The sequence below is a fragment of the Canis lupus genome, chromosome 22 (assembly GCF_048164855.1).
Source record: "Canis lupus baileyi chromosome 22, mCanLup2.hap1, whole genome shotgun sequence".
Taxonomy (NCBI): Eukaryota; Metazoa; Chordata; class Mammalia; order Carnivora; family Canidae; genus Canis; species Canis lupus.
In genome coordinates this window covers 37,708,232-37,733,655 of record NC_132859.1, presented here as the reverse complement: position 1 = coordinate 37,733,655, position 25,424 = coordinate 37,708,232, and the positions used below count along the sequence as shown (strand labels likewise).

General features: G+C 36.0%; 1 protein-coding gene and 1 long non-coding RNA gene across 31 annotated transcripts in view; one reads left to right on the top strand and one right to left on the bottom strand.

Annotated features, from left to right (window-relative positions):
- Positions 1–25,424, bottom strand: part of RBMS3 (RNA binding motif single stranded interacting protein 3) — a 1,291,910-nt gene that overhangs the window by 443,457 nt on the left and 823,029 nt on the right. The gene's annotated exons all lie outside the window — the stretch shown is intronic.
- Positions 1–25,424, top strand: part of LOC140614147 (uncharacterized) — a 57,736-nt gene that overhangs the window by 31,398 nt on the left and 914 nt on the right. For 2 of the 4 annotated variants that reach the window (XR_012015036.1, XR_012015039.1), the window contains 3 exons: positions 10,195–10,326; positions 10,978–11,103; positions 18,666–18,831. This is a non-coding gene — a long non-coding RNA (uncharacterized lncRNA). Of the gene's footprint in view, positions 1–10,194; positions 10,327–10,977; positions 11,104–15,140; positions 15,262–18,665; positions 18,832–25,424 lie in introns of those variants that run through there. The other 2 variants (XR_012015038.1, XR_012015037.1) reach the window with 2 other exon arrangements.

Here is a 25,424-nt window from a genome sequence, read left to right as displayed (position 1 = left end):
AAATATTTTTCTGGGTTAACGTCTGTAAAAATCAATCCAATGGTATTCCTTTTCTTTGATTTTTCTCTGAACCCAAAGTAACCAGGGTTAGAGGACCAAAATCTGCCTTATCCCCTAGCTTGCCTTTTTCTATAAACCCAAGGATGAATATATTCTTTATCCCTAAATACTATGTCTGCTACCACACAAATTCCAGATGTCACTAACAGCCACCAAGAAGGTAAAAATATCAGCAGTGGGAAAGGAAGAGCAAAGCAAAAATGAGGAGTAAAACATAAAATGAGAGAAAATAAATGCAAGTAATCCATACAGATGATGAAGTGGAGGAGGGGGTAAGATGGAAAGAACAGAAGTAGGAAAAAAGGAAAGTTTTGTGCCATGTACACATCTTTGTTTCCCTAGTCATTCCTTTTTTTTTTCCCCCTAGTCATTCCTTTGGCAATTTGTATTCACAGAAAGAACATCCAAATATTAGTTGACTTTGACTCTCATTCACCAGTTTTCATGTATGAGAATTAGGCTTGCTATGAAAATAACAACCATTAATCAGGATTTTCCATCTCAACAAACATTCCGTACTCCAGAGCTTGGCTATTGTCTTGCTGGTGCAATCTTTCTGTAAAGAACTGGCCTGTCAAACTGGGAGAATTTCTTCCTCTCTGGTTGGTTATAGAATGGAGAGTTAGATGCTGACTTGGGGCAAGGGGAAGTTACCTGTCCTGGACCACTTGTAGCTCTACTACTAGATGGCTACTTTGGAAGCTGACAGATGACACTTGACAATGAGTTTGTAGAAGCCTAGTTGATCTTCTGTTTTGATACAGTTTTCCTTTTTTCTTATAAAGCTCTGAAAAACTTTATAAGAACCTCTCCTTTTTCCCTTCATTAACTTTTGATGACTGGATTTCTTTCTTGAGAGAAAATTCAATCCACAAACAAGCTTATCCAGCAACCATGAGTAACGTGGGAACTGGCTCTACGTCTATCAGATCTGTATTAACTCTTTGCAAGGGTTCAGACTCGAATCAATGGCAAATAGTTTCTTTAAAATATCTAGTAGTTTTTCTTACCACAAAATTTGGTATTTTGTGTCTTGCATTTGTGGCCTTTGAAACTCTGAATTAAGGAAAAAACTCTCAGCAATAATGATAATTTTGGTCAGGTCTGTATTTTTCTCTTTCTTTGCTAATGGAATTTATAATAAGGGGATGATACTGTTTATGTTCCAATTGCTGTTTTAAGTGACTGATGGAAGAGGAATGACAGACCAACTGCTCATGATCTTGTTGAATATGAGCAGCAGGTCATTAGCTATACTGCACTAATAAATAGTAAAATAATAATTATTAACCACAGTAACTGAGTGATTTTCTGAATGGCATTTAAAGTGACAAGGGACAAATTCTATGCAAAATTTAAAGGGGTTAGGGCACTAATAAAGATAAAACTCCATAAAGTATTGACATCTAAACAAAATACAATTTACTGTTACTAGAAGATATTTTCTAAGATTTCTAGACATAAGCAGCACCTTCAGAAATTATAAACTTTTAGGAAAGATTTTATTTATTTATTTGAAACAGAGAGAGCACGAGCGGGGGGGGCGGTGGTGCGGGGGCAGAGGGAGAGGAGAGGGAGAAGCAGGCTCCCCACTGAGCAGGGACCTCAACACAGGGCTCAATCCCAGGATCCTGGGATCATGACCTGAGCTAAAGGCAGATGCTTAACCAACTGAACCACCCACGTGCCCCAGAAATCGTAAACTTATTCTCATCAACTATCTCTGATTCAGGTAGGAAACACGTGTCAAAGTCCTACGGCACCCTCAGTTCCATGGTAGAAAGAGTCTACTCCAGTGAAGGAAATATTTATTTCCTGTTACCTAAGTGGAGTCTTGCCTATACCCCAGCCTGATGCAACTCTAGACTAGCAAAACAACATTCACCTGGACGTCACCACCATTGTGCTACTGTGCCCAAATGCATACTCACATTTTGTTAAAAAGTTAGTTCAAGTTTTTAAAAACAAACAAAAAAATTTTTCTTCCTGTCCTGGAAAAAAATTCCAATTTCTTGTAAGGTAAGCACATCAGGTAATATTTGAGTGACTGATTGATTGAGATATACATGAGAAGTGGTACAAGGTGAATTGTTTTTCATTTATTGCCTCTTTACCATTTGGGGGGCATGCTTATCTTCTAACTTAGTGTCAGACAGCTGTGGAGGCGACATGGCAAATTCAGTGAGGTTCAAATCCTAACTCGACCATGTACTAGCAATACACCCTCTGGCATTGTATTTCACCTTTCTGTGCCTCATCCAATTTTGTAAAATGAGTGACAATGAGTGATACGAGTAGTACTGGTATGAAATTAAATGAGTTTCTATAAACATGTATATGTCACCAAAAAATTCCAGTAAAATATTAAGCACTAAATCAAGCCTTCTCTAAAAGCTGGTACTGGTTTTTTGTTTTGTTTTGTTTTGTTTTTTAATCAGTATGTTTTATTCTGGAGAATTTATTGCTAAGTATGGAACAAAGCTTTCCTTAGGAAAACTGACATTTTGGTACAGAAAGAATAGAGTGATAAAAGTGTTCATAATGAGAATATAATTTCATATTTAAATAGAAAAACTAGGGAGGGACACAGATCTGGGGATTTAGAGAGCCTTCCAAGCTTCTCTCTATCGCTGAAAAGCTCAATTCACAAGCTATCTCACAACATTATATAACAAACTTGTGAAATACATCCTTCTCCAAGAAAGAAAAAAAAATATCTTCATTGGCAATGGTCATAATGGTGTCCGGAGAAAAGAAGAAGTTTTTGGTGGTGGTGGTAGTTTTTCAGACAAGCTGAGAAAAGCCGAGATTATAATGTTAAATACAGCAATCTACTAGTTTATAAGTGAGTGTGCATAGTTATGGATATCTTCAACCTAGAGCTGCAATGCCTATTTCTTTGAGGTTCTGAGAGTTTGAACCTCCCCTTTAAAAACTTAATTGATGGCATTAGAGAATTTACAAGGATACACAATATTTTAAGGTTTTATTGGAAGTATCTGCTTCATTGTCACTGCATAAACTTTTTAGTATTATGAATTTTTTTCCAAATTGAAACATTTTTGCTTTTTTATTTGATCATGAAAGTAACGTAATATATACAAAAATATCAGAGAGTATTATGAAAATGAAATTACTTCTAATCTCACAATTTAAAGATAGCATCAGGATGCGTGGGTGGCGGCTCAGCAGTTGAACGTCTGCCTTTGGCTCAGGGATAGGGGATCGGGATCGAGTTCCACATCAGGCTCCCGGCATGGAGGCTGCTTCTCCCTCTGCCTGTGTCTCTACTTCTCTCTCTGTGTCTCTCATGAGTAAATAAATAAAATATTTTTTAAAAAATTTAAAGATAGCATCAAATCCAGAATCATATCATACTTAATGTTTTATACTTTCTTTTCCAACTAACAAGGTATTATGGATAGTATATCATGTCAGTACATAGAGACACATGGTATCATTACATTATGTAGTATCTCATTGTATGAATAAACTATAATGAACACGTAATTATTTCCTACCGAATGGCTTTTTAATTTGTTGCCCCTTTGTTGCTATCATTAAAGAAAAGTTACAACAAATATCATTGTAGATAATATCTTTATAGATTTTTCTAAATATTCCCTTAGGATAAATTACCAGAAGTGAGAATACGATGTCAAAGGCTGGACACTTTCATAAAGTCTTGATATGGCATCAAAATTGCCCACCCAAAATAAATTAAAAAAAAAAAGATTAAAAAAAAATTGCCCACCCAAAAGGTTGTATCAGTTAACAAGCCTTCACCCGTGTGTATAACCAGAAGTCAGCAAACTACAGCCATGGGTCAAATCCCACCCAATGCCTGTATCTGTAAGTACAACTTTATTGGAATACAGTCATATCCATCAATATAGACCACAAAGTAGGTCCTTTATAGGAAGTGTTTGCCAACCATTGATATAAACCCTTGTCTTGTCATGACTGGCTATCATGAAACACATACAGACATGTGCAAACACACACATATACACACTGTTTTCCTCCTTTTTTCTAATATAAAAATAATCTCTTCAGCAAGATTTCTAGTCATTCAAGAGCACTGTAAATCTTACAGAAAATTATGAAAACTTACCTCAGAAAAAAATTAGAAAACCTCTTTGTTTTCTAGACAGATGACTGAAACTCAGAGAGTATGACTGAGATAATATAATTACTGCTGTAATCAAGTCAGATGCTTGGACTCTCACTTAGTGATCTTTCTACTATGTTCCAAATGGTTCAAAAAAAGTGGCGGTGGGGGGGAAAGAGAGAAGAAAAGAAAGTTCTGGATTAAGAAAACTATCCAAGGGAGTTTTTCTACTAAAAAACTAAATTTGTCAGATTTTTCAAGAGAGCATGGGCCAATTCTATTTCATTAGTGAAAGAAAATTCTAAAACTTTCTAATGTATTAATAAATAATCTCCTAGGATCTTAATGTTTCTCTACTTTTCTCTTTTTCTTTTCAGTACTTTCTCTATTTTCCATTACTTTATGTGATTTTAAGCTCTGCCAAAAATAATACTGAATTAATGATCTTTAACCTCTTGCTTTTTACAATCTGGTTGGAATATATAGTTACAGTGTAAGAATGCATTTCATTGATTTTTTTTTCTTCCTCCTTGGTATAAAGTATTAGGGCTACAATTGTAACTAGCTGATAATTCTCTTAATATATAAAAAAATATATTACTTATAAAAAGTATTTGCTGTTTCTATAAGGAAACATCAATAGGTTGATGAACAGTTATTTGACATTTTCTACTATTATAAAAGTTATTTGATCTCTTTCCAATCTCTTTAAAAGTTATCTCAATAATTGGGATGCCTGGGTGGCTCAGTGGTTAAGTGTCTGCCTTCGGCGCAGGGTGTGATCCCAGGTCCAGGGATGGAGTCCTGCAACAGGTTCACTGCGAGGGGCCTGCTTCTCCATCTGCCTATATCTCTGTCTCTCTCTCTCTCTGTGTGTCTCTCATGAATAAATGAATAAAAAGTCTTTTTAAAAAGTCATCTCAATAATTATAACTCATTTGTTTTAATAATTATGTATATCTTCTATTTTGAAAGAGTATTATTACTTTTCTAAAACTTAGAGTCTGAAAAATAATGAATATTGTATTCTTACAGTTTCTTTAAAAAATCAGACCTTTTATTTGGTAAATAAAATTATTATATCATATGTGAGTTTTTTCCAAACATTTTTCAAAAAAAAAAAAAAGATCTAAACTATTCAAATATTGTGGCATTTGTTAGCCACTTTTTTTCAGATTTTATTTTCTGGTGTTACCACCAGTCAAGTTCAGAAAATGTCAACAGTTGCCCAATACATGCAGCAAGACTTGGGTTATTTTTGAATAGTAACACTCACCTCTAATGCAGAACTCGACAAACAAGTCTCTCAAAGATCAAGGAAAAACACAGTTTTCAATCTGTTTATTACCCTCTCCACAGGTGGTAGGCTCTCCCCTCTGCCCACATTCAGGAGACATTCCCTTATTCAAAGAGGGGATACTGTCCCGAGGTTTCTTTCACCCAATGAACATACTGAGGCATTATTTCTCTTAAACTTAAATCATTTTAAAATATTTTTATTGCTTCTGAAAACTCTTATGGTCTATTAAATTTTACCTTTACCAAGGATAGTGAACAGTATTTTATAGATTACTTAAGAGATTCTCTGATCTTTTTACAATAAGCAAGAAAAGAAGCTAGTCATTGACATAAATGCCCCTAGGGGATTTTAAAATAAGAGGAATGGAGAATTATTCAAACTTTACAACTGTCAGCCAACCTAGAAATGGCTCAACATTTATTAGAACAGGGTAGTTAACAGGAAGAAAACTGTCATCTCTCTTGCCATTTAAAAACTGGGGGTGTTAATTCCTGATATGGGGCAAAGAATACCACCTACTTGTTCAAATAAGTGACAGGCAGTTGGGTACATGAGACTGCACTTTTGGAGAGAGATCTGAGCTTAGAATACATTTTGGGGAGTTTTTCACATACAGTGGTGCTTAGAGCCATATTTTATATTCATTAATATTCATTTAGTGCTCAGCAGCGTGCAATTTAGGCCCATCCACCTAAGGCAGTTAGAGGTGACGCTGAGAGTAAATTTGGTTAGGCCACATTCATGTCCCTGAAAGACACACAATGGCTATGCAGTTTTCTGTGTATTTCTCAGCTCATTTCCCTGAGATCATGTGCAAGCGCAGGCAATTGAGTGAAGATGAGTTGCAAGCATTTGCATGAAAGTAATAATGCAATTTGGCAGCATAGGGAAACATGTCTGAGTAACCTCACGGATTGTGAAGAAATTGATCCCTATGTCAAATGGAAATGAGCCCAAGGCTAGGTCTCTACTCCTTCTAAAAGAAATATTATGGGCATGCACAGAAGTTATTTGTTCCCAGGCATCAGCCCAGACCCACGGCCACATATCAGTGCCACCACTCAGAGTACTGGCATGAAGAGGTAAATTCACCCTGCCAGGGTACAATTCTGGGCCACAGTTCTACTTGCTAATGAAAGCCAGTAACTTAACTTATCCAACCTTGGTTTTCTAATCTGTAAGATGGATAATTACTTTATCTATGTTGGAAAGCTAGGACAGAACTACACCAAGATCATGAATATAAAGCCTTGCTTCCAGATTAATAGCACAAGTAAATGTTAGTTAGGGGGAGAACTGGTGGAAGCATTCTGGATACAACTCAATACATCACAAACACAACTGAAAGATTAGGTGCAACTATTGATTGTTAACAAACAGATGTACAGAAGCTTATACAGAGGAGTCAAATGAAAAGAAGTAAATTAACTGCCTAATGCAAGCTTCAATAAAGGTGACACATGACCAAATTAAAGAAGGAAAATATTCTGTAGTCATACATTCCAGGGAAAGTGTATAAGATTCAGGTCTTCCTTCCAATTTGTATAAAGGAAGCACTTATTCTTGTTTCAAATCACTTTATCTTTAAGGAATGGATGGGTATAAAAATAGCCCCTTTACAATGTACTAGGAAGTATGTCCTATGGACAAAGCAAGATGTAAGCATGATTTAGTGTAAATTGAAGCTAAAACCTAAAGATATTTAATAGTTTAAATGAACTTCTATTATATAACCCCTTTAGGGGCAGTTTTAAAATGTCTTTCATTTTCACTGTGAATGAAACCTAAAGAAAGGGACAGACTAACAAAGCAGCATCTTGGTGAGACAGAAGAATGTGTGAGTGATGAGTGTTGCTAAGCTTTTGAGCAACCCTACAAGGAAGATGATGAACGTTTCTTTCCCTCAAACTCTTTTAAGGAATAAACAATCACTGCTTGTGAATAAGTAAACTTACAGAAAAAACTCTTTGATTCTCTTTTAGTGACTATAACTGAATATGCAAGGATTTGAGAATTTTAATGACTTTGAACTTTGTGCATGTGGGGCACTCCCAATATCTTGTCATTCTTTAATAACTCTTGGAGAAAATAGAATAACATTTCACCTTTTCAGAACACCGTGAAAACCAGCAATTAAGTCAAATGGAACTCCAAGGAACTAAAGACAAGGCAGAGAGAGTTCATGTGTAAAAACCAACCCAGGTACTTGATACCTAGACGACCAGATTCTATTTATTCTTATTTTACTCACAGATAAAATTAGCTTCGTTATCTGATTTTCAAATTCCTGAGCACATTGGATGTAACAAATGAAAAGGGGCTAAAGAAGCCATAGGGCTGCTACAAGGAACAGCATGACTCACACTCCCAAAGGCACAGGAAGCTGAGGCTACTTGTGTAGGACAAGCATTCTAAGGACCACAAAGAGCCACAGAGTTAACTTTGCTTTAATGTAGAACTAAGTTAAATATTCTGAATTGCTAAAAGAGTTATTTTTATGTGGCACATTCACCTTTAAAAGGCAAGAAAGATTACAAACCAATCTGAGAAAGATTTTCATTATTAATAGGTAATTTTATTTTTTTGGAAACAGTAGTATGTTTTGTTTTCAAAAGGGTAAATCCTCAGCTTTGAAAAACTCACATATCCATTATAAATCATTTTCTAAGTCCCAAATGACCATGGTATTGGCTGCCAAATGTAACCACCTAAGTCAGAAGTCCAGACTTCAGTTATAATTTCTGTGATTATTCTATTCATTCATCTGTACATATTTTTTTTAAGATTTACTTATTTATTTGAGAGCAAGAGTGAGAGTGTGTGCATGCCAGGTGGGGGAAGAGCAGGAGAGAATCTTCAAGCAGATTCCTTGCTGAACAGGGAACTCCACACAGGACTCAATCCCATGACCCATGAAATCATGACCTGAGCCGAAATCAAGAGCTGGACATCCAAAGGACTAGGCCACCCAGGTGCCCCCACTCATTTATGTATCCTATTTCTCTATTATATAATCAAAAAGTTTGTGACTAGGGGAAAGTAAGCACAAAAAAATGAAAAAAAATTCATCTTCAGCATCAATGTTTGAGAAAGTACTGTGATGATCCTAGCTATTTTAAATATATTTTCTCATGTAATCTTGATAATCATAAAATTTAGCATTCTTATTTTATAGAAGACAAATAGACACACATCTTGATAGTCACAGAGGTCACAGAACATAACCCAGGATACACAGCTGGGTATGGATCCAGGTTGGCTTGACAGTGCTGCCTGCCTCCCAGACAGCATGTGCCTTTACTGACCACAAGGACTAAGTCAACCCAAGTGAACCACTTGCTACTTTATAATAGGATGGTGTTTATAAAGTTAGTACTGAAAAAATTCAAAGCCTGTAATTTGAAATTATAAATCTACCCATAGTACCGTTTTTAGGACCAGAAAGATTCAAACTCACAAGCTTCTAAGTAACTCTTATTAAATAAATTAAGACATATATTTTAGAATTTTCTGCCAGGAAAAACTGTGGCCTCCCCTGAGGAACTTCCTTGGTTATAATAAGTATAAAGATGCTTCTTCTTTGTGTCCCTTTTTTATTTGTGTTACCAGGAAGCTGGGCATTCAAAACAGTATATATTTCCTTCAACTTTCTGTCAGTGTTCTGGGTTTTCTATTTCTAGTTCGAGTTTATTGTATTTATTGCAAAGCCTATGCTTTTGTAGGTCACCTCAAGTCTTTCATGGGAAAATACAAGTACAAAGGCTGATAAAATTTGTAAATGTGTTTCTGTATATGATTGCAACATAAACACTTCAATATTTAATTGATTACCTGTAGATCCACTTTTATCTTTATTCATGTTCCTCAAGTAAAATCCAATGTAAGTCTATAGTACCTTTCTATGATATGTGATAAACTGCCCAACAACATGAATCATGAATTACATTTAGGGCTAAATATCTACATTAGGTTAACATGATGGGTACAGACTGTTTCCCAAGTATCATGGAATTATCTGCTCTCTGATAATCAAATGTTGTAAACGGGTACATGCATTCACAGACACACACACTCACACACACACACACACACACACACACACGCAGACACACATCCAACAGAAGGACCGAAAATCTTGCCAGTTTGATGTGTTAATAGTCAGCCATGACTTAAAAGGTGAGGATGAAATGAAAGAGGACTCAAACTCATAGTGTCAGAGGCAGAATTTGTTTTCATGAGGGCTCCTAAGTGGTTCTTGTAAAAATGGTACAGGAGTTCCTTGAAACAACTTTATCTAAGAAATTTTATTCAAGGTGTTTGAGTAACTTCTTAGGAGTTCATGGTATTTGCCAGCAACTGTGGACTTTACGTGGCTGTTGCCAAGGCAGCGGATTTGGAAGTTAGAGTGTCCTTCTATAAAAATATTGTTCTTTTCTAAATAAAAGAGTATTTCATCTAGTAAAAAGACATTGGGGCCAATATTAGGGTCCTAACAAACCATTTCAAATTTCACTCTAAAAACACATCAGTGCTCCATTCTGCTCATACAAATATATTTTCAAATTGGGAAAAAGAGAAGTTATTTGCAAAGGTTATAAATGGAGTAGCAATTCAGTGATAAATAACTTAAATGCTTCATGTTTTTCCTAGAAAAGCTACATTTTTGCTACATTCTCCATGTGCTGATTTTATCTTTCTTACTTCTTATCCCATTTCCCTTCAGCCAAAGATCTAGAAATACCTTCCTCTTTATTAATACAATAACACATCAAAATCTATCTGGAAAAAAATATATTTGGAAATCTAGGAAAGCTATCATTCCTTTGTGTTTCCAAGACAGGAAGCACATAGTACAGTAAGTATGAAATAATAATTATTATTTTCCTTTTCCTCACCTTATAATAGTATTAAGGACAACATGTTTGGGTCCCCCTAAAATCCGTATGTCAAATCCCTAACTCCCAACAGTATAGTTTTAGGAAGTAGGGCCTTTGGGAAGTAATTTGGTTTATATGAGGTCATGAGAGTGGAGCCCCATGATGGGAATTAGAGTCCTTACAAGAAGAGAAAGAGATGAGCTAGGTCTCTCTGCTACATGAGGATAACCAGAAGACACCTGCCTACAAACCAGGAGAAGGGCCCTCCCTGGACACCAAATCTGCCTGCACCCCGATCTCAGGTTTACCAACTTTCAGACACATGAGAAGTAAATGCTTGTTTAAAGCACCCAGTCTATAGTATTTTTGTTATAGCCCCCTAAACTGACAAGGACAAATACTCTTTCAAGAACCCACAGGTGGTGAAAGTATTAGTACACTATCTCAAAAGTCATTTCAAACTGCATCCCTGAGATACGCTGACCAACACTTTTAGCTCTGGCCCAACCCTTCCATTTCTGGTTATCACCTACATTCAGGGGAGAAACTGCTTTTGTCAACCTAAGTGTAAGAGAGACAGCCACAGAATGTGACAAGTCATTTTCTCTCTCTTTCTATTTACAATTTAGGGTGGCGTCCCCATGAAATAATTAATTGACCTGCCTGGAGAACAAATAAATCACACACTCAATATGCTGCTTGGAATTTTCAGCTCATTTCTGCAGCACTGCTGTGCAGCACGGCTAACGTATGAGGTTGGTAAGCTCTTCTGACACATTTCCAAGTCTTCCTAGGCTCTTGCAAGGGTATAGTGGTGAAATATGACAGAGATCGTGGCACCGTTACAATAGCATATGCCCCAAATCAGTAACTATCAGAACAGAAGGCATAACTGCAACAAAACCGATACAACAAGTGCTGCACAAGATGAGGAAGGGAAAGAAGAATCTTAAGGATCATTCAGCACTACCATAAATGAGGGCTTGGCTCCTCCTGAGTATGTGTGGACCATGCATGTCTACCAAGAGATTCTTTGCATTGCCTTTATCAGATATTCTCTATTTAGGAAGGTAACAAATCAGAAAGAAATTTGAGACTACCTATATCATACTAGCTTTCCAGGTCTTTTTATTTCCCCTTTTGTATAAGTTCAGAGGTCATTCCTTGGCAGGACTACATATGCTTTGCTAATTCTGTAAAGATTCAAAGCTTCATATGAATGTTAAAAGGTATAAGATTAATACACTTTGGAGACTATTAGGAAACCTATTTGTTACTTACTCTCAAATGTATATATCAAATGTTACTGTCACATCAAACCAACAGACTATGTATAGACCAGAAAGAGATCAAGTTCCTAGTAACTCTAGGGAAATAACTCTAATAGAATCCTTGCTTGAATTTTAAATCAGCCCATGACATGAGTCATACAGTCCAAACCCACTGTACTGAATACTTCTTGATCAGTTGTAATTCAACCGCTATTTATAAGCAATAAAAAGAGAGCAATGACATCAACCATTGATCTCATACTTAAATGCCTAACTAGATAGACATCTAATTCACAGGTCTCACAAATTCCTTATGATAGAGTATCAAGGGCAAGTTTGCGGAAGGAACTGTGATGTGGACAAGGTTTTGCAACATCCCTGCTCTGAGGACTCCAGATCTGAGGAAACTCCACTATCCTGAACCTTCAGAGATCTCCAGAGAGTAGAAAAAGTTAATCAGAAAAACTGCATACCCAAAGGGCAAAATTCACTTCACTGGAGATGACAATTAGCTCCTTTTAAACCATAGTCAAAGAATTTTAACAGCAGCACATAATGAAAAACTTTTAATGGAAGTGACCTTATGATTCATCAAATGAGGTTATAGAATGATACATTTACAATTTCATACAAATCGTCAGGATCAAAACAATCATTTTTTAAAAAAGATTTTATTTATTTTTCTGGCACAGAGAGAGAGCATGAGTAGAGGAAGTGGCAAAGGGAGAAGTGAGCCCTGTGCTGAGCATGGAGCCCTAAATGGCCTCTATCCTAGGACCCTGGGATCATGACCTGAGCCAAAGGCAGATGCTTAACCAACTGATCCACCCAGATGCCCAAGATCAAAACAATCATTAAGTAGCATTTGTAAGATCTATCATGATAGACTCATCATCATCTCTGACATAAATATCTTTGCTATATAAAGATGATGTGTTTTATGGCCTTAATTCAGAATTGTTCTTAAAACCCCTATGGGAAGTTATCAAAAACATATGAACCCCTTTGTCTGACAATGGGATGTCCTTAATAAGGAACCACTAGGTAAATTATCTTATAAGTTGCACTAATTTGCATCATAGGCATAAAATTCATCTTTGATATTTAGTTTGGTGGTTACCATAAAACCAGCTGCTAACATAAATGATCATATTGACTGGAGTTTTATTTTCTCAATCTGTGCTGGGCTTTCTTTTCTTCAAATACTTTCATTTAATCAGTAATCTCTCTCATCAAAGAACTTTTAACTAATTACTGAGTTACAGATATAATTCTTCACCAAGTTTGTCTGATGACATATAATATGAATGGATAATATATCAGCTATGCTGCTAAAAGCTGTGGAACTGTACTCAAAGGTTGATGGATAATCAAGGCTTATTTAAAGTATAATTAATTTGTCACCATCTAGGAGATTTGAAATAAATTCTTCTCAATTCCCACTGCTAAAAATCTTCATGATCTCGGAGGTTAAACTAATTCCAGCAAAATCTATAAATCTGAATTGGCCATTTTAAATCTCTTCATGCTAACCTGAGGTGCAGAGAATCTCTAGAAAAGCTTTTCTCACATTCGGCATGTTTGGATTGTCTCCCACCTATGACATGTCTATAAGAAAGAATTTTTGGGGCAGCCTGGGTGGCTCAGTGGTTTAGCGCCGCCTTCAGCCCAGTGTGTGATCCTGGAGACCCAGGATCAAGTCCCACACCGGGCTCCCTGCATGAAGCCTGTTCTCCCTCTGCCTGTGTCTCTGCCTCTCTCTCTCTCTCTCTCTCTCCCCCTCTGTGTGTTGTGTGTGTGTGTGTGTGTGTGTCTCATGAATAAATAAAATCTTTTTTTAAAAAAAAGGAAGATATTTTTGTTTTTCTCTATTAGAGAATATAAATTTATACATAACTACAGAATGAAATATTTCTTTAAAGACTGAAACTTGTGACCTTGTTTCACTTAAGCAAGGCAAATGTGAAAGAAAAACTATTTCTTAGCCGCCCACTTCTGGAGGCACAGGTATCCAGCCAGCTTTTCCTTTCTGTCTGCAGAAATGTCAGATATCTTACTTACTTACTTACTTACTTACTTACTTACTTACTTACTTTTACTTACTTATGTATTTGAGAGTGAGGGGAGAAAGAGAGGGAGACAAGCAGATTCCCCCACTGAGTGCAGAGCCCCACCTCAGGACCATGTAATTATAACCATTGGCAAAGTCAAGAGTCCAAAACTTAACCCACAGAGTGACTCAGTCACCCCAAATTCTTGTTTAAGGATAACTGACTAAGTTTCAAAGTCGAGCACACTTGGTGGTGAAGGCAGTATTAGGACGTTGCTAGAACATGACATTTGTCCCCAAACTCCTGAAAAGAAAGACAACTATGCCTTTCAGAAACATTTGCTGTCTCTACAGGTAGTAGGTGATATTAAGTGAAGATGAAGCATAACATAGTAGGATAAAGAGGGAGCTAAACTCTAAACTCAAAGTTCTAAGAACATTAGCCTGACCTCATTTCTTACTTTGAGCCCTGGTGTTTAATTACTCTTGCATTTACATTTCCATTAGTAAAATGAACATGAAAATATAACACATTTAGGAGTGATTTAAGGAATGACCCATAATGTTGATCAAGAAACACTTGGTAAACACTTGCTAGGCTTTTTAATCACAGGACATTTAATGCTTGGCAGAACGAATAGATTAGAAACAGATTTTCTTAATCTCCATAGCAAGAACTGAGCAGAAGTATAAACTCCAAAAGGGATATTTAATATATAATAGTAGTTAAAAAAAACTGCATTAAAATGAAACTGACAAGAGGATATCTAATCCAACCATATGGGCCTAAATGCTTCTGGCTTGTGATGACTTCATGATTGATTGGGATAAAACATAGCCATTTAAAAATTCAAAATAAGAAAAAGGCACCTGAGAGTAAAGTAATCACCAGAAGCCTCTGAGGTAGTGAATTTTTTTTTAATGAAACTTAAAAAGAAATCCTAAAATTCAGAAAGTGAACTTGTATAGTTATCCAGTGGCTTAATTCATGCAAAATGTTTTATGGGATCCGTGCTTCTCTGATTTTCCTCACTGTACAGTGAAGACTAGGGACCATGCATATATACATGCTTCATTGCTTCCTGCCAGTGATTTTGATGTACTTTGTACTATCACTTATTTTAATTTCTTAGAGAATCAGGTCTCACACTTATTTCTTCAGAGCTTAGGAACTTTTCTCAATTAAAACTTGAAGAAGAACCATAGTATGTACAATAGATGCAGGGGCTCCAGTGTTGGGAAGCAGGAAGTCTAAACCCTCATCCACTCAATTCCCCTCAACTTAGGGTGCCAGCTAAGCATCTCCATTGGATCCTGGTAGTTCAAGGGACTTTTGTCCTAAAAAGAACCTGGATAGTAATAGAGCCATGGAACTAGATGTGTATGAACTATATGACTATATAACTATGTAATTATATAACTATTTGTAACTAAGATAGATCAATCTTTCAGTCTAATTCTCATTTTGTAGATAAGGAAAATGAAAGCTAAAAGAGCTCACTCTTCAAAGCCATCCACCTAATTATCAATAATGAGAGGATGAGAGAGATGGAAAGAACTAACATTTTATTGACTACCTGCAGTATCAGCAGGTACTGTGCTAATTCCAGCCTCCTAAAACTCGGAATGGTGCTTTCCCTTATTCCCAGGAACTAAGTAAACAGATTGAAGACCAAAATAGTTAGGTGACCAGGCCTCCAGAAGAATGTACAAGTCATGGAAAAAGAGGGAAGATACCAAGGAATTGCTACGTGACCAAAACCAGTTCACAGTGCTCTCCGAATGAGCTCCCCAAGTGTAGCTCAGACTCTAGTGGTCCAAATTCTATTTTTGTTCTCCAAGTTTGTGTTCACATTTGATAAATGCTGAGAGAGGTAAAGGATTAGCATCATATTCATTACCAGGACAACATCCTGCACAAGCACCAAATTGCCTTTTCCTTGCTGCCTCAGCAAGAACACTTGAGATGCCCAAACACCAAGGGAAGGGTGCTTATTAGCAACAAACACATCAGAAGCCACTATGGAGGATATGTGCAACATCAGTGTCTCTTATTCTATAAATATCCTCGCTACAAAATTCCACTCTGAAACAGATCGCAAGGTTTTGTTTTTTGTTTTTGTTTTTTTCAAATTACCTTGTTTATGTCTCCACATAAATGAAGTGGAAAATAGAATAAAGGAAGAACAAAAGACGTATTCCTTTGTGCAAGCACAAAGGTGGGCAGCCTCGTTGTACTCTGTAGTTGAAACAACCTGAAATGAAAACAATCTGGGGAAATCTCATGCTGGAAGCCTGTCTTAGGCAGTATTAGAACAGCTGAGAACTTCTCAAAATTTAATGTGGATAAAATCACCTAGGGATCTTGTTAAAAATGCAGATTCTGACTCTGCAGATTAGGTTTGGGACTGAGAGTTTGTATTTCTGGAAAGCCCTAGGCAATGCTGATGTTGCTGTTTTGTAGACCAGGCTTTGAGTAATGAGAGAGGGGACAAGGTAATGGCCACAAAATACACAACACCCTCAATATGATGGCATAAATTTTCTTTCTTTCTTTCTTTCTTTCTTTCTTTCTTTCTTTCTTTCTTTCTTTCTTTCTTTCTTTTCTTTCTTTCTTTCTTATTCTCAAAATTTAAACCTTTGAGTTCTACAAGCATATAAGTAACCCTAGGAAAAGTGAACTATTAAGCTCTGGAGAGCAAAAAACATTCTGATCTGACCATCTAGACTCCATTTTTGGACCAAGAGGACATTTTTACTTCAGGGTTATGGATACAGTCGTTTATATAATATCATTAAAGAATTTTCATAAAGTACTTTCCAAAATCATCTGTGTTTAGCCAAATTATTTTCATTATCAATTTTATATGCATAGAATCAACATATTTTAATTTTAACTTTACTGAAATTATTTTCTGGATCTGTTATTTTCCATGCAAATTTTGCAAATTACATTTTTTTTTAGTTAATAACAAATTTTATCACTGTGAATTTTCTTTGTGGTTATTACTTCAAAACATCCAACTTTAGGGATGAAAATTTTACAATTTTGGATTTGGTCTACATTATTTGATTCTTCTGGAAAGATTATGATGTACTGTTTTAGCTTTTGTCAGAGTCATTTGTGTTGGTTAATTTCCACATAAACATTTATTATAAATTTTATAAAAGACTGAGAGCTTGCATTTAGTTTGCAGAACAAATAGCCTAAGGGGAAAGACACTGGATCTGGATACACAATTGAGTTGGCTTGGAATTTATGAACTCTGAGGAAAGGAGGATTTTGAGATAGAAAAGAAAAGGAAAGAAAATAGGAAAGGAAAAGAAAGGAAAGGAAAGGAAAGGAAAGGAAAGGAAAGGAAAGGAAAGGAAAGGAAAGGAAAGGAAAGGAAAGGAAGAAAAGAAAGAAAAAAGAAAGAAAAGAAAAAAGAAAAGAAAGAAAAGAAAAAAAGAAAAGAAAAGAAAAGAAAAGAAAAGAAAAGAAAAGAAAAGAAAAGAAAAGAAAAGAAAAGAAAAAAAGTTTCAAGAATGTATAGGGCAAGGGAAGCTATACAGAGGGTAAGGAAATATCAGAAGCAAATAAAATATGTTGGACTGAAAAAAGTTACTTACTCTCCAACAAACATACCTCTGCCCTACCTAGAGTGTCAGTAACTGAAATCAATCCTCCATCTATCTAGTAGTGTATTGGTTTTTTCAGATGTTTCCTTTTCTTTCCCAATAATTACCTATCTGCATTTGTGAAGGGTTAATGGAATTCTATAAACACTACCATGGATCCCATTTACTTACAAAATCTCATAACTTCACACTGATATTATTTGTCATTGTGCTTTTACTCCATAATATTAAATCAATCAATCAATCTTTAATTTCCTTTTTTTTTTTTTGATGAAATGCATTTAGGGAATTTGTCCTTAGACCTCAGAGAGACAGCCACACATGTAGTGATCATGATGTTTCCCATTAAAATGGCTTATATGAACATTTTGAAGTTGGATCAGCATATGCTGTATTTTAAATTAAAAAAAAAATGTCTATAGGATGTATACTACACTCTGTATATATTCTTTACTCCTGTTTATGCTCTCTTCATAACAAAAAGTTCTTTTTTGGATTCACATTAATTAGGCAGTTAAAATGATAAAATGCACTTTCATGGCTTCTTGTATTTTCAAAGAAAATTAAATTTGTGAGTTAATAAAAAATTGTATGTATGCAAATTGGTGGTCATCTGTTTCCCTCCTTTCTTCCTAAAATTTCACATCTTTCCATTCCTTTTCAGTCACACAGACATAACTTACATTTGAGTTATTTCCAGTAGTTAACAGTGATTATTTGGAAGACTAGATCCTTGTAACAGAAAGGGATAAGTCGTGATATGGCTTCAGAGTTTTCTATAACAGAGCACACATATATTTGTCTAAGGAAGTGGCTTAAATCAATCAATAAAGTCTCAGGAGCTCACATTATTAATTCTAAAATATGAGTAGCAAATTAATGCCAAATTCTCTCTCTCTCTCTCTCTCTCTCTCTCTCTTTTTTTTTTTTTTTTTCTCAGAAACAACGTGAGGGGACATGACTAATGTACCACCAAAACTCTTTCTACAGGGTAATTTTCCGAAGTTGTCAGACATTTTCAGTATGGTCCTCTATCATAGGATGGTTTTGTATCCCTAAATCAAAAAAACAAACAAACTAACAAACAAACAAAACACTTGAATGGAAGACAAATTCTGGAATGAACTCAAAATGCTTATGAAAATTAAAAGTATAAGATGATTATGAAAATGCCATTGATAATATTCCTTGAGGTCAGAGTAAGTCTAAGTGACCAACTTAATGCATGTTACTGTTGGTGTACATTTTTATAAATTTTTAGGAGAGTAACATATATGCCACTTAAAGATATTTGTGAAATTTATTTGCATTTTTGAAAGTTTCAGAAATGGTAAATATTTCTTACTTATCCTGATTTCTTTATACTTCTTTGCAGTAATGACTGTGAAGACAAATACCAGTGCTTGAGCATTTGAAGAAAAAGGAAAGAAAGAGAGAGAAAAAGAAGGACATAGAAAATGTAACAGGGAAATTATACCTGAATTTTTATGTGGAAGTTCTAGTTATAAATCAGGCAATGTTTTAATATTAAATTGAAATAATGTTAACAAATTGTTATTTCTTTGAGTGATACTTTGTCAAATAAGAACCAACAGTTAAGAAAGGTGGTAAAAGCCTAGCATTCTGGATGAATGGTTTATGCAAAATGTGAAAAGTGTAGAGCAGACTTTTAACTGGAAATTGTGATAGTCCCCACACTGAACATTGATCCCCCAGGTACATGGGTGGTATTAACTGGGATGGGTAAAATTTCAGATCTAGATTCCCTGCAAATATTTGGGTTCAGGCCAAGTATTCTCTGAGCCTGCCCCTTAATTTACCCATGTGAGCACATTGCACTAGATGTGAAAACAATGCTCTAAATCCTACTTTAGGACTTATTTAAATGACAGGTTTGTACCAACCATTGTTTCATAGTAACATATGATTCAGATGTCAAAAATTGGGAAGAGGCTGACCACTTAGACCATCGCCAACCTCAAGGGACATTATTAAATGGTATTTTCATGATCATTTTACACTTTTAATTTTCATAAGCATTTTATGCTTACTCCAGAATTTATTTTCCATTCAAGTTAGGAGTATGATTAATGGAAGTAAAGAGCGTGAATGTGCCTTCTAGTATTGTAGCTTTGGTATTACTTAGCAGAGTTCCCATGTAAGTAGCTGCTCCCCATCTTTTTTACTCTCCTACTGACACTGTATGAGAGACAATGATGTCACTCACTGGATCACCTAGACTTTAAATCCTCCCAGGTCAGCAGGGACATCTTTCCTTTGTTCTACAATTCAAAGAAATCCCCTGCACTTCTCTACAAATGCTTATCATAAAATATATTTATCAATACATTTAAAGAAATATTATACACATATTATATATATATATATAAAACATGTATATATGTATATACACTACATTCCATTTTGGACATCACATGTTAAGAAGAACCTCTCAAAATAGAGTCCATTAGTAAAAGAGTAATCATTATTCTTGAAAAGTTTGGAAACCCAGCAAGGGGAGGTATGGTAGAAAAATCTACCTAGCATGAACAGAGATAAGAGAGAGGAATAAAGGGAGAACATAGCTAGGAGAGAATAAAAGAGAGAATGAGAGAGAGAGAGAAGGAGAGAGGAAGGGATGAGATAGGATGGGGAATATGTTAGCTACCTTCAAATATCAGAAAAGTCATTTTAGACATATTCTGTTTGCTCTAAAGAAAAAAAAAATAAGTGTGGAAATTTTGAGAAGGCAAAGTCAGTTGTCCAAGCAGTCTTGCAAAAGTGACATTGCTATTACTGAAAGTATTTAAAAAGAGTCTGGAAAAACTCTCTCAGGACTGGTTAGAAGATGCCTTTGTAGTTGAAGATCTGGACCAGGTCACCGGTTTTCAAACTTTAAGTTGCATACGATATACACATGAAACATGTTGATTCCTTCCAAAAGATCTGGGGTGAAGACTAAGATTATTGAGTATTTCTAACAAGCTCCCAGGTGATGCCCACTCCACTCTGTGGAACATACTCTGAGTAGCAAGGGACCAGATGATCCTGGAGGTGCCTTCTCACTGTAAATATGAGCATTTCCTCAGCCAGGTAGTGAACTAAAGAAAATCCCAAGTCCAGAGTTAGCTATGCTGCATGTTCAAATTTCATTGATAAAATAACTAATCCACCCTTTTTAGAGGCAGAAAATTGCTGGAAAACAACACTTGAGAGATAATAGCATAAGCACTGGGATAATGATACTAAAATGCCCTCAAAGAAAATTGGCAGCGATTCCTGATTCATACCCAGCATAGACAAGTGTGAGGAGCTTGAAACCAAATGTAACCACTAATACTGAAATTGGACCCTGCCAGCTAATAGCATGTTCACACAAGCCAGTGTTTAGGGGACAAAGATTGAAGATTGAAGAACTCCATGATGAGACAAGGATCAGGATATGTTGTATCATTGAGCCATAGTGGGAGTGGAATTACACACCAATATGCTGAGCTGTTCTGTCTTCCTTTTGACCTTTGGACTCAAGCAAACCCAAAAAGGAAAGAGAATTGGCATTTTGGTTGCATCTCATGCTACTTTTAATCAGCTGCAAGATTTTGCTGCCCTTGAGAACACTGCTCCCTATTCTGTGTGAGCAGCTTGACCAGAGGCCAGCTGAAAGGCTGTCACTCGGTCAACAGGAAGTGGACGTGGACAAAAGGTCCAAGTTTAGGAATGCCTCTCTGGATTTCATTTTGATATAGAGCCTAGTCAAACTCAGCTCTTGCGGCCAGAGCCAGAATAAAAATGTGCTCACAGGGTAACTGTGGCCTTTTTAAAAAATATTTTTTATAGTCACAGTCTTTGTAATACATACACAGAAACCCAACTGCAGGAAAAAGCAGAATGCAAGAGAAGAATATGAATTCCTTAATTAAATGTACTTGTTAATAACATTTGAAATGCGTGTTTGTAACTGTTTCACTCGCTGAAAGAAATTCATTCTTCAGATACTTCCTTCTACTCTCTGTGGTCAAAGGAGGTCATTCTGAAGAATTTAAAGGGAACCACTCATATCTTGTAGTCCCAAATGCTTTGTGAAGTCAGAGTCCAGCACGTGCATTTTAAAGGAGCATCACCATTGCTTAGGCATTGTGAGAACAAGCAGCTGCGATTCCTTCATCTCTGTATGCTTTCCTACTGTAAGATAGAGCTTCCCTGAAAGCTTCATAAGTTCTGTACTAGGCATATACAAGTTTAAATTCTTTCTGCCACCTGTTGGGCGTGGCACAAAGGTGTGAGTTCCTGGGTGTTGGAACCGGACATGATAACAGTTTAAAAAAGAATAGGAAAAAAAAAAAAAGAATAGGTAACAAAAAAAGATACTGGAGAATTTTATCAGAATACTCTTAACGGTTGCTGTGGGCATTAACGGGGATCATGTGAATGAAACTCCTTAAATACAATGGGCCGCCAATGGTAGATGGATAAATAGAAAAGTCACTGTTGTAAGATTATCTGCCTAATTAAAGCTGACTTTCCAGGAATCAAACTGATTCTGTTCCCAAGAATGTGGGATGGTTTTATCACAGTATCATTTCCCTCTGTAACACTGGAGTTGCTAAAAAATATATCTCTGAGTGTTTAACCCTATAAATATCACCTTCCAAAAAAAAAAAAAAAAACTAAAAAACATTTAGCAATGGAAATGAAAGGGCATAGAAATGGACAGTCATACAAGGGGAGATGAGACTATCGAAACATGAAAAAAAAAAAAGAGAAAAACAGTTTGAAAAAACAAATAAACCCAAGTGGCTGTAAAAGTTTAAGAATCTAAGTGACTACTAGATAATATTAAAATCAGGAAATCTATTTCATCACGTGAGTACTTAATGAGCACCTGCTACATGCAGTATCCCGCACCAGATGCTTGGGGAGCTAGGCAAGGATCTTGAGAGGCAGCAGAGCACAGTGGTTAAGAGAATGGACGTTGGAGCTCCACAGCCTACATTTGAATCCAAGTTCTGCCACTTGTTATGCGATGTTGGGGAAGTTACTGTGCCTCAGTTTCTCCATCACAAAAGTGAGGATAATAGTTTTGCTTACTTTTCAAGGCTCTTGTGAGGCTTAAAAATACTATATGAATAGTACACACAACCATACTTGTACCTAATAGACGCTATGAGTAGTGACTACACATACCTAGCACTATTCTAACATCTGTAATGCCTCAAAAGACGAGAGGTACTACAGAAAGGTATGAGAGTTATTAATTCATATGACATCTCATGTATGCTGGTCAATTATCTGTCGGCCTACAGAACCATTCATCTGCTCTGTATCCTTGGAAAGTGCATTTCCCAGGCTCCAGTGATAAGTAGATTCCACAAGGCTTAGCCAGTATGAGGCACCGAAAGAGAATAAGGCCTGAAGAAGAAAAGACAATATATTTCTTTCTCCTACATTGTCTCCTCCTGATCCCAGCTCCCACCAGAAGGCCCCTTTGTGGTTCTTGCTTTCACTGGATAGTCCCAGCTTTAAGGTTATGGTAACCCTACCTCCCTTCAGTGCCCTCTAGACCTAAGGTGCTAGCAGCTTTCTATAATCCTGCCTGCCCCCTCCAACCCTACAGACCTCAATGTGCTAGAAGTTGCCTGTTATTCTAACCTCTGGGTTGCCCATCTAGGCTGTGTTTAGCTTCTTGGCTGTTCCATCTCTATGCAAGTAATCCCTCTGTAGGTACTGCCTAGAGGCACTTATGTTTTCCTAACTGGACCTTAATTTTATAGCATGTCACGTCTTGTGAAATGGGTAAGACTGGGTTATGCTAAAATGCAGACAAAGAACATTCCAAACTGACTGCATGCCCAAACCAGATGAAATAACTCATGGTTTTGAAACTTTCAGCAAAGAGGTCAACAGTAGTTATATTTTGGTAGATATACAAAGTTCGCTACATGAGCCTTCAGTCTGCAGGTTGTTAAAAGGTTCTGGAGCTAGCCTCTCTGGATTTAAATTCTGATTCTGTCAGTCCCGATTGTAGCTTCTCTCAGTTTGATTCTGGCTCCATCCTGTACTGATTGTGTGCCTCTCCTTGACTCAGTTTGCTCATCTGAAATATGGGAATAACAATAGCACTAATGTTACAGTGAGGATAAATGAGTTAATATACATAAAGAGCTGAGAATAGGGCTTGGCACAAAGCAAGCATCCCACATTTTATTGACTCCACTAAAAATAGCAAAGAAACTTTGTCAACACAGATTTACACATCACAAACTCAATTTTCTGGCACGTCAGTCAATAAGGAAGCTTAAAACCATTATGAGTGAGCATTTTCATAGGGATGCAAGCTTGGTGAGGGCTGGAGCTCTGGCTATACAGATTACCATTGTATTCACAGCATCTAGTAGGTGCAAGGCTCAGGATAGGAGCCCACTATGAGGAAGTAAATGAGCAGAGATCCAGGAGCTATGTTTCGCTGACTTCCAAAGTGAGAAAGACCAATTAAAAGTCAAACTTTGGGATACCAATAAATTGTTAAGTAACAAGAAACAACAAGAAGGAAATACACTATAGAAATGTCAGAAAGGCATAGGATCACAACACCTACCTATGAACTAGACGTTATTCTAGCTTCTGAGGCTACTACAGTGAGCACTTCTGGCATCATGAAGCCTTATGCTAGTGGCAAAGACCAAAAAAAAAAAAAAAAAAAAAAAGATACATGCTACTTAAAACAATTTAAAATATTTAATACAAGTAAGGGTGGAATAAAACAAAATAGAATGTCAATGTCACAAAAAAAATAATATAGTGAAGTAAGAGTGAGAAAGTGACAGGGTGTTATTTTAGATAATTCCGTCATGGTAGGGCCTCTTGAAGAAATGACATTTGAGCAGAGACCTGAACACAGTCAGGAACGTCCCCAGAGCCTCTCTGTGGAAAGTACATTACAGGTAGAGGAAACAGTTAATATTAGTTTTGATATGAACCTTGACCTTAACAGGTAATACATTGTGATTCCTTCCAAATTTAGGTGTCTGTGACATAAGATTCTTTAACCTCACTGAATAGAATTAAATACCAATGAGCTATGATGGAACTCCTTTAGGAAATGGTACATGTATCTTTGAAATAGCAAACAAATCAGCACTTTCAGTGTTTTGCTGAGAAATAGCAATAAAGCATAATATACCCTTTATATTAATCTGTGCATAATACATACGCATTCTCTGGTCTGGAAGAACTAATCCTCCCAAAAGTGTTTATCAAATGAAACTACTTCCACAAACATAAAGATGTACTCTCATTTTTCTCAGTTTAGGTTAGCTAAGTTTGTTTTGTATAAATCTTGTACAACTTTTATTCAGCCTTCTGTGCTGATAGTATTTATTTGCCCCTTGGAAATATATTCTGCAAGATAAAATAGATAAACGTCAGAATTTCCCTAGCTCTAGAAAGTCAGTACTGTCCAATGGAAATATAGTACATGCCACAGATGTATTTAAAAATTTTTCTAGCAGCCACATTAAGAACTGTAAGAGAGGTAAGATTAGTTTTGATATATTTTGTTTAACCCAACCTCTCCAAAACGTTATCATTTTAACATGTAGTTAATACTAAAATTGTTAATGAAATGTTTTACATTATTTTTAGTACTAGGTATATATTTTATACTCAAATTTCAATTTGGACTAAGCATATCTCAAGTGCACAGTAGCTATCCTTGACTTGTGGTTACTTTATTAGGTCTAAATCATTAGAATGAAAGTACCATCCTAATACTGGGACTAGGTGGCCAAATTTAGGAAATAAAAAAACAGGTTGTCAGGTTAAATTTAAATTTCACGAAAACAATAAATAATAATCATATGGGGGCACATTTATACTAAAAACTCTTATACTAAGTGTACTTATACTAAAAATGTATTTGTTGTTCATTTGAAGTTCAAATTTAATTGGAGTTCTTATATTTTATCTGGAAATTCTGGTTAGAACATAAAGGTAAAGTTTTTGGCCACACTCAATAAAGCAATCAAAGCTACCATGAAATACCAAATAATGACAATACCTTACAATGCCATTGTAAAACTTCCATTTTAATACCAATGCAGCAGTTTTGATGTATTTTGGAGAGAAAAATTATGTG